Source organism: Oculina patagonica, chromosome 6 (assembly GCF_052425735.1).
Source record: "Oculina patagonica isolate OP01 chromosome 6, crgOcupat, whole genome shotgun sequence".
In the NCBI taxonomy this organism is placed as follows: domain Eukaryota; kingdom Metazoa; phylum Cnidaria; class Anthozoa; order Scleractinia; family Oculinidae; genus Oculina; species Oculina patagonica.
This window is the reverse complement of record NC_135763.1, coordinates 19,543,621-19,552,440: the sequence shown is the minus strand read 5'-3', so window position 1 is coordinate 19,552,440 and position 8,820 is coordinate 19,543,621.

Genomic DNA, 8,820 nt, shown 5'->3' with positions numbered 1-8,820 from the left:
GGAAGAAAGATTTATGACGCCGCTCTAGCGAGTGTAAAGCCGCCTCGCAGCATTGGAATATTACCAGGGCTCATGACGAGCTTCTTGCGACTTTGAAATTCGCAGCAGTGTATGGGTTGTAGTTTCCGGTCAGTAGTGTTTGGTGGTTTTAGCGATCTGTCGTGACCGTGTACCTCGCGGTAATTGTGGTGTCGCAAATGTCATGGCGTGAGTAAATGAAGAAGACCAGATAATCTGGACATTTATGGAAGATGATCATGCGGTGCGAATATCTAATTGCGTTCGACGAAGGAGAGCGCAAGCCTAATTTTGCTTTTGTGTCCTGTGTCTTTTGAGTTGGTATGCCTGTGTACTGTTATGCGGAATGAATCGAGCCGTAATGCGCGCGCATATGTATGGACACCAGATTGGCCGCCCCGATTGATTTTGCAGGGGCAAATCTCGGCCGGGAAACTGGTAGCCACAGATGGCCTCGATTTCATGCAAAACAAGATGGCGTCCCAAACGGAGCTTAGAAACATTATTTTGCTTGAAAAGGAAGGGTTAAAAACGTGTTGCCAAAATTGTAATTTTGGCAAAAATGTCATGGAGAACACTAGAAGGTTATCATCCAAGGTAGCAGAGTTCTCTTCAGCCACCAAACGTCAAAAAAAGAGTGGAAATCGAGTAAGTCGATGCGTAGTTTCGTACGGAGTTCGTTCGTAGGTAAACCAGCGTATTTTCCTGCAATTATATGTTGCACAAAACTGTTAGAATTAAATGCATCGAGAGTGGGTATAATACGGATCGAAATTGTTTTATCACTTTTTTGAATTTGTGATATATTGTTATTCCTAGAAACACTTGACGTTTTGACGAAGAAATCGTTGTGTGAATGTAATATGCGTGTAGTGGATTACTGTGTAAATTATGTCTGTGGAATTTTAAATCGAAGTGAAACTATTTTCAGAAGTTTGTGGAAGTTTAAATCTTGTTTAGTGCCAAACGATAACATGTCAAGTGAAATAAAAAATTATTTTTGTGTAAATAATATTTCATTCATTCTATCTTCTTTTGGCTCGTCAAACAATCTTTCTCACACCTATCCTCCTCGCGTTTAGTGAGGTATAAGCATAGTAACTAACTTTGACATAAGGCGTACTACAAGTAGGCCGACCATGTCGGTTTTTTTGCCACTGCCTGATTTCCTTGGGTCTATTTTACCTATAGGTCGAACGCACTCCCCTAATCTCTGATTACTACTAGTAACTAATAACAGGGGAACCAAGGGTGAGAAAGAATGGCGGCGAGTCATCTCGTCACAAAGTGTTCGAACCTTCGCTTTCTAAGACTTCAAATCGGTGTTGTGTTTCGAATGAGTTGTCTTGCAGACTAATTCAAAAATCGTAGCCAGCACAGAGCCCGGTATTAGATGTAATCGTGGAGGTAACAATCTACTATCTAGCCGATCGTAAATACGGCGCGAAAGTCGATCGGCGAGAGACATCGTTTTCGTTCTTTTTGTATTCTGACCAAACCTCAGGCGAGGGAAAATCGGAAAGGCGATAAATTAAGCGGTTTAGTGGAGTTCCATGCGGTCCGAGACTTACAAATTTACATCCTTCGATGAAATGGTGGTAAGAGGTGAGTTTCCCGTGGAGGCAGCGTGGACGAGCGGTTAGAGCGTTGGACTTGCAATGCGGAGTTCCCGGGTTCAAGTCCCGCCCTACCCGCTAGCTGAATTTGTTCTTGGTAGTCCCAAGTTCAGATTCTCGACCACGCTTGTAAATAGCCAGCTGGTTTGCCTCCGGCCATCTGGGATTCTTAACGTTGTTATGTTTATTTGATGTATTTGTTTCTTTCATTTGCTCGGCCCCACTAGCCTTTGTGCTATAAATACTGCCGAGGGTAAATAAAGGTTATTATTATTATTATTATTATTATTATTATTATTATTATTATTATTATTATTATTATTATTATTATTATTATTATTATTATTATTATTATTATCTTGTTCGAAACGCCGCTGCGGAAAGTCACGCTGCAAATCAAAACGTGTTCACACGACTGCTTGAGGATATCGACTGTTTGGCAACCGACGACATGTAAGTCTTCATGATTGCTTTTTAAATCCTTCAGTTCCTAACATTTATTAGTACATTGTGCATGTATCAACTTACGAAATTGTCTATTTTCAAGGTTTCGCATTTATTGATACAGTCGAAGCTCTCGTAAGCGGACACCCTCGGGACGCGAAAAAAGTGTCCGCAACTGGAGCTGGCCGCTTACCAGAATGGTTCTCGTAAGCGGCCACTAGAGGCGCAGGGGATAGATGGCCACTTACGGGAGCTTGCTCAGCTAACATAATTCTAATATGCGTGTAAGTGGTGTTTCGAAATGTAACCGGACGTGAATGACGACAAAACAAACACTGAAATATGGTACGTAAAACCATTTTGACGAACGGCAATGTGAAGTTGATAATAAAAACAAGATACAGAGGTTGTTAATAGGATTTTTCTTAGGGGTGTCCGCTTACGGGAGCTTAAAAACAAAGAAAAAGTCTAAGTTGTAATCTTTGAAAGTGTCCGCGGCCGCTTACAGGAATGTCCGCTTACGAGAATGTAAAAATACAAAGTTTGTATGGGAGTTAAAACGGGGTTTCAAACAAGGCGGTCGTAAGTAGAGCTGTCCGCTTACGAGAGTGTCCGTTAAGAGAGCTTCGACTGTATATTTGTTTTGTCCACTTAATACACTGAAAAATTTAAAACTTAATAAACGGAAGCTAAACTCATAAATTTAAATCTTTGAGACCAAATATTGTTTGGTCAGCTCAGGCTGTGGCTCTGTGAGAATTCTTTCTCCACGGTGTTTCATTGAACATTAATATTAATCTTTGACAGCAAATATTGTTTGACTTTCACCTGAGGCAACAGAGCAGCTTAGCCTTTTTAGGCTGTTGGTCTGTGAGAATTAATTCTTTCTCCATGTGTCTCATTGGGAAATTAAATTCAGGCTTAAAAAATAAAAAATGAAATAATTTAAATATTTTGAACCAAGTATCGTTTGGCTTCCTCCCTGAAGCAGCAGAGCAGCTTGGCCTTTTTAGGCTGTTGGTCTGTGAGAATTAATTCTTTCTCCATGTGTCTCATTGGGAAATTAAATTCAGGCTTAAAAAATAAAAAATAAAATAATTTAAATATTTTGAACCAAGTATCGTTTGGCTTCCTCCCTGAAGCAGCAGAGCAGCCTAGCCTTTTTAGGCTGTGGCTCTGTGAGAATTCTTTCTCCATGTGTTTCATTGGGAACTTAAATTCAGGCTTAAAAAATAAAAAAATAATAAAGTAAGCGCTTGTACATACACATATATACACGTATATAGTGTAACCCTGAGACACATAATATAATTATGTTTATTAGTGAACTGGACTCACTACGCTCAGGTATGTGCACTTTGCTCATCTCCAGAAAGAGGTAACACACCAGCCTAGCAGTGGACAGCTGTTTCGTCCTCTTTGGGACTCGTCAGCACTGCGGACGAAACAGCTGTCCACTGCTAGGCTGGTGTGTTACCTCCGTCTGGAGATGAGCAAAGTGCACATACCTGAGCGTAGTGAGTCCAGTTCACTAAAAAACATAAAAAAATAATAATTTAAATATTTTGAACCAAGTATCGTTTGGCTTTATCCCTGAAGCAGCAGAGCAGCTAAGCCTTTTAAGGCTGTTGCTCTGTGAGAATTCTTTCTCCAGGTGTTTCATTGGGAACTTAAATTCAGGCTTAAAAAATAAAAAAATAATAATTTAAATATTTTGAACCAAGTATCGTTTGGCTTTATACCTGAAGCAGCAGAGCAGCTTAGCCTTTTTAGGCTGTTGCTCTGTGAGAATTCTTTCTCCGGGTGTTTCATTGGGAACTTAAATTCAGGCTTAAAAAAATAAAAAAATAATAATTTAAATATTTTGAACCAAGTATCGTTTGGCTTTATACCTGAAGCAGCAGAGCAGCTTAGCCTTTTTAGGCTGTTGCTCTGTGAGAATTCTTTCTCCGGGTGTTTCATTGGGAACTTAAATTAAAAATTTAGGCTTAAACACATTGAACATTAATTTTAAATCTTTGACAGCAAATATTGTTTGGCTTTATCCCTAAACCAGCAGAGCAGCTTAGCCTTTTTAGGCTGTGGCTCTGTGAGAATTCTTCCTCCAGGTGTTTTATTGGGAACTAAAATTAAAAATTGAGGCTTAAACGCATTGAACATTAATTTTAATCTTTGACAGCAAATATTGTTTGACTTTTAATATCCCTGAAGCAGCAAAGCAGCTTGGCCTTTTTAGGCTGTGGCTCTGTGAGAATTCTTTCTCCAGGTGTTTCATTGGGAACTTCAATGGACAGGCTTAAAACAATTAAAAACATTTATTTAAATATTTAAATCTTTTAAACCAAAATATTGTTTGGCTTTATCCGTGAAGCAGCAGAGCAGCTTAGCCTTTTCGGCTGTGGTTCTGTAGGAATTCTTCTCCGGGTGTTTCATTGGGAACTCAAATTCGGGCTTAAAAAATAGACATTTAGAATTTAAATCTTCCAGGCTGAATATTGCAATTGGTTGAATCCTAATAATATAATGTACCACCTATCTCAAGTTGATTATCTCAATCATCAAGTTGAGTATTTTAACATGTTACATTTCAGTGTTACGTTCCAGGTCCCGCAAGCTTCATCGTGTATAGAGGCCCTGTTAGGGGAGGTATGTCTCCCGTCTCAATTTCAAAGCTTGCCATGTCCCAACTAAGAATGGTCCGCATGTCGCTGTCGTAATTTCGTGAAAGTCGGACGCGAGTAACAGAGCAGAAGTTTCTCAGATATTTTAATTTCTCAACCAATTAAAAATGCGTGAGTAACCTAGGTACACAGAGCAGGAGTTTCTCTGGTATTTTCAGGGGCACCCAACGAGAAAATTTTACTATAGGTGTCAGAACATCGTTTTTACGTTAAAAGTGTCCTTTTTGTGCGATTTAAAGCCTTATTTTTAAACACTAAGAAAAGTGTGTCTTTTCGGATACGCTAGCTAGAACTTTCAAACTTCAGAAAATTTTTATGGACCGAAATACTATTACTCGAATTTACACCGAAACGGTCTGCTGGGCGCCCCTGTATTTTAAAAAGGTGGTTCATTTTTTTTTTTAATATCTGGACCAATTAAAAACGAGCAGTAGTTTTCGAGCAATTGATAAACGACGTGACTCTGGACAAAGTACACAGAGCAGAAGTTTTTTCGTGCATTTTGAAAGAGCTGTTAAGATTAATTTAATTATTTGACAGATAAAACACGACGTTCTAACTTTAGAACACAATACACGTGGGTAACCTAGGTGCACAGAGCAGAACTTTCTCCGGTATTTAAAAAAGGAAATTAATGTTTTTAATGTCTCGACCAATTAAAAACGACGTGACTCAATTAGGTACGCAAAGCAGAAGTTTCTCGGGCACTTTAAATTACGCATTAAAAACTTAACGGTGCATGTTTAAATTTTTCGACCAATTAAAAAACGTAGTTTTTCGGGCACTTTAATATCGCAGTACGAAAGGGTGTTTTAAATTTTTTTGACCAAATAAAAAACGAGCAGAAGTTTTTCGTGCATTTTAAGAGAGCCGTTGAAATTAATATAATTTAAATCTTTGACAGATTAATTAAAAACGACGTGTTCTCAACTGATCAAAAATTCTCGATCGCAAAACATTTCTCCACCGATTTCTCGACCTCGACGGTCTATTATTTTTGGACTGCTGTGTGCTGTTTCAGGCGTTCACTGTCAATTTTTCAAAGGTGGGTTTGATCTCGCTCGGTTGAAATGACATCTGGGCTTATTTGTCGTATTTCCTTATACTTTGCTATACTTTATCAGGATGAAGTACGTTAGTTGGTTGCCAGCCAGTGATTATAACAGCAACATTCCCGCTCTTCCGCTCTAATGCAAACCTTCATTAGTTTAGCCTGAGTTTGTTCCTTTCAACTTTTTTATTGAATTTATAACTTTTTGATCAGCCACAGCCATAACAAATAAGGATCTGTCATCTTGTACCCTTTATAGCGAAATACTAGTGAGTAGGACAAGCAAAGAAAATTTTTGACTGCTTGTATTTATCCACTTTTCGACTTGATAGCTGCGGGGCCTAAAAGCATGCCCTGCATATACTGATGGCGCAGGGGATTTGTGTCGATTTGTGACTACATCAGGTTCGCCGTCGAACATTTAAGAAACCGAGTGATTCGCAGTAGTGATCTTCTTTAATTCTTTCCTTCGCTGTCGCTATTTCAATCAAAGTCTTGTCGTTCGTCGCCATTTTATTTCTTCCATGTCGCTGTTTAAGAGGGACCTGCTCTTAGGATCGCCTGTACATATGCAAGATAAATAAAATCGATTTTCTCAAACTTTGTCAGGATAAAGGCTTTTACTAACTTGTTTCAAAAATGTATCTTTGAGATTGTTTCGATTTTTGAGTCTAATGCTTGCGTGCGCTTTGCGCATGCGCATTAGACTCTTTGTTATATGAAAAAAGCTGTTAGCAATCCCAAGGGAATGGTTCGGGATCGATAATCGTTCGCTGTAATGTAGAAAACAATGATCAGCTGCAAGAACGGACTCCGTACGGACACGCACGATTAGTTTCAATTAAAAACAGCCAATCAGCGACACGTGTTCCCACGCATAATTAAAAGTTCTTTCTCAAGTCACGATTATTCAACACTTGAACAGGACGAAATAATTTTCCAGTTAAGACATTTGTAAGCTTTTTGTGAAAATAAATCTTCGTTTTCAGTTCAGTTAAGCACTTGTGTTTTCGTCTTGCTTAAAAAGCAAGACGTCTTTGAGAAAAAATATTTCGACGGCGACTCGCGTTTATTTACACAATGCGACCAAATATTTATTTTGTTTTAAAAAATAGAAAACTTTACCTCGGTTTTTGTATTTAAGTCATTCGAATTTTGACCAATTTTTTCTTTACAGTGCAAACAAAAACCTTCAAAAATAAAAGATGTACATGGATAAATGTAAATCAAGTTACGCGACTAAATCAAAATGCGTTTGTTTGGCTGAAAGCATGAAATCGAATTTCATGCTTTTACGACTGTCAGAGATCTTATAAAGTTCTTCTTACAGCTAGAAAAATCATAAAATGGTTACATTGATATGGAAGTGATGATTCGCGAAATTTGTACATCATGATAAACAGTCTTCGCTCCTGTGTATGGTAGCTCGATAATAATTGCCTAGTTTCCAGCGTTCCAAAGGTCATCATTATATTGACGTGAGCATTTACACCCGTTTTTAGGAAAATCTGTCACTAAGTGCTTACAGTACAATGGAGTAACAGTCACTATTTCAAGTGCTTTTATTGCAAAATATGTTTCAAGAGTCATCATCAAAATGGTGAAAAATCTGAAAGAAAACGATGTGAAGTTCTTCAACCCTTGTTGTAATGAACATGCTTTTTGTAAATCGTCACGCAATCTTGTCCAAATGTTTAATCGTTTCTGCTTTTACGGACAATACGGAAGAAGTAACATCAACTCCTGTTCATACTTTAAATTTTGTGAAGCATATAACATTTAGGACTGTTTCGTTTTCATCCATTATCATCCACGATGCCCCTAGCTTGCTATAAGCATTTTAAATTAAACTCCCGAACACAAACCTCTAACCAATTTTAACCGGCTTACGAAAACCGCGCAATCTGTATCACTATGCCATACGGCATTAGACTCATGTCACCCTTGGTGACCTATTTTTATTTTTTTCGTCGAGACGACTCTTCGGATTTGGCCGCTCGAAGCGCCAAATTCGGCTCTAAATTATCACATTTTTCGAAGGCGAGCATAAAAAAATATGATCCGTAGCAGCAAAGGCTGGTACATAGTATTAAAATATCATCTTTCAACAGTTATTTAACGCTCTCAGATCCGAATAAAATTTAAATCTGAATTTTTATCAAATTTTCAAAATTATACGCTTCGGCAATGTTGCATCACGCTTAAATTTAGGTTAACTTCGTGAGCCAAAAAGTCAATCTGGTACATGGATTAGGCTTTCAAAACTATTTTTCTGAATAAAGGTATCACTTCATCTTCGATTTTATCCAAAAACTAGATTAGGTAAATAAAACGGAAAAAATCGAGAGCGGCTTGAAAATATGATACTTGAGCTAATTACTTGGCGTTTTGACCTTTCATGTTGCGATTGTTATCGCACGCATTGATCTAAAAAAGTTCGAATTTGGGTCTTATCCCCCGTCAAATAGTATTTTTAGTCTCCCAAATAGCCGAGATAATTCATTTATTATATTTTACAGTAAAAATAAGCCTCAAATGAACATTCTTAGCACGTTTATTTTGAGTTACAAATTCTGCAAATTACATCTGGCGGTTTGGCGAGGTCCGACAATGCAGCAATGAAAATATCAGTTTATAAATCACCACCGAGATAAATCTTCCTTAAAAATCGAAGAATAGATAGTAAACTAAATTAATAACACATTTTTCTACCTTTATCGAGCCTATTTTGACGAGAAGTGGTAACGTAAATGCGTCCATTCTACGAATCCATAAACTGTCGGCGAATGTTCTCGAGTTACATATTAACCACAGACACAGGGTACCCAAGCACCCCTTGAAGACTGGGGAGGTGGGGGACGGGTTTTGTACAATGTGTAAAGAAAAACGACTCAAAAAAAGAAAACGCTAAATTTAAAGGCTATAAAGCAAGTTATAGTGGACATTTTGCTTTAACAATGAAAAAACTCTTTGCTTTCGGTCACTTTTCTTGTCCCCAGTTCTTTACTCT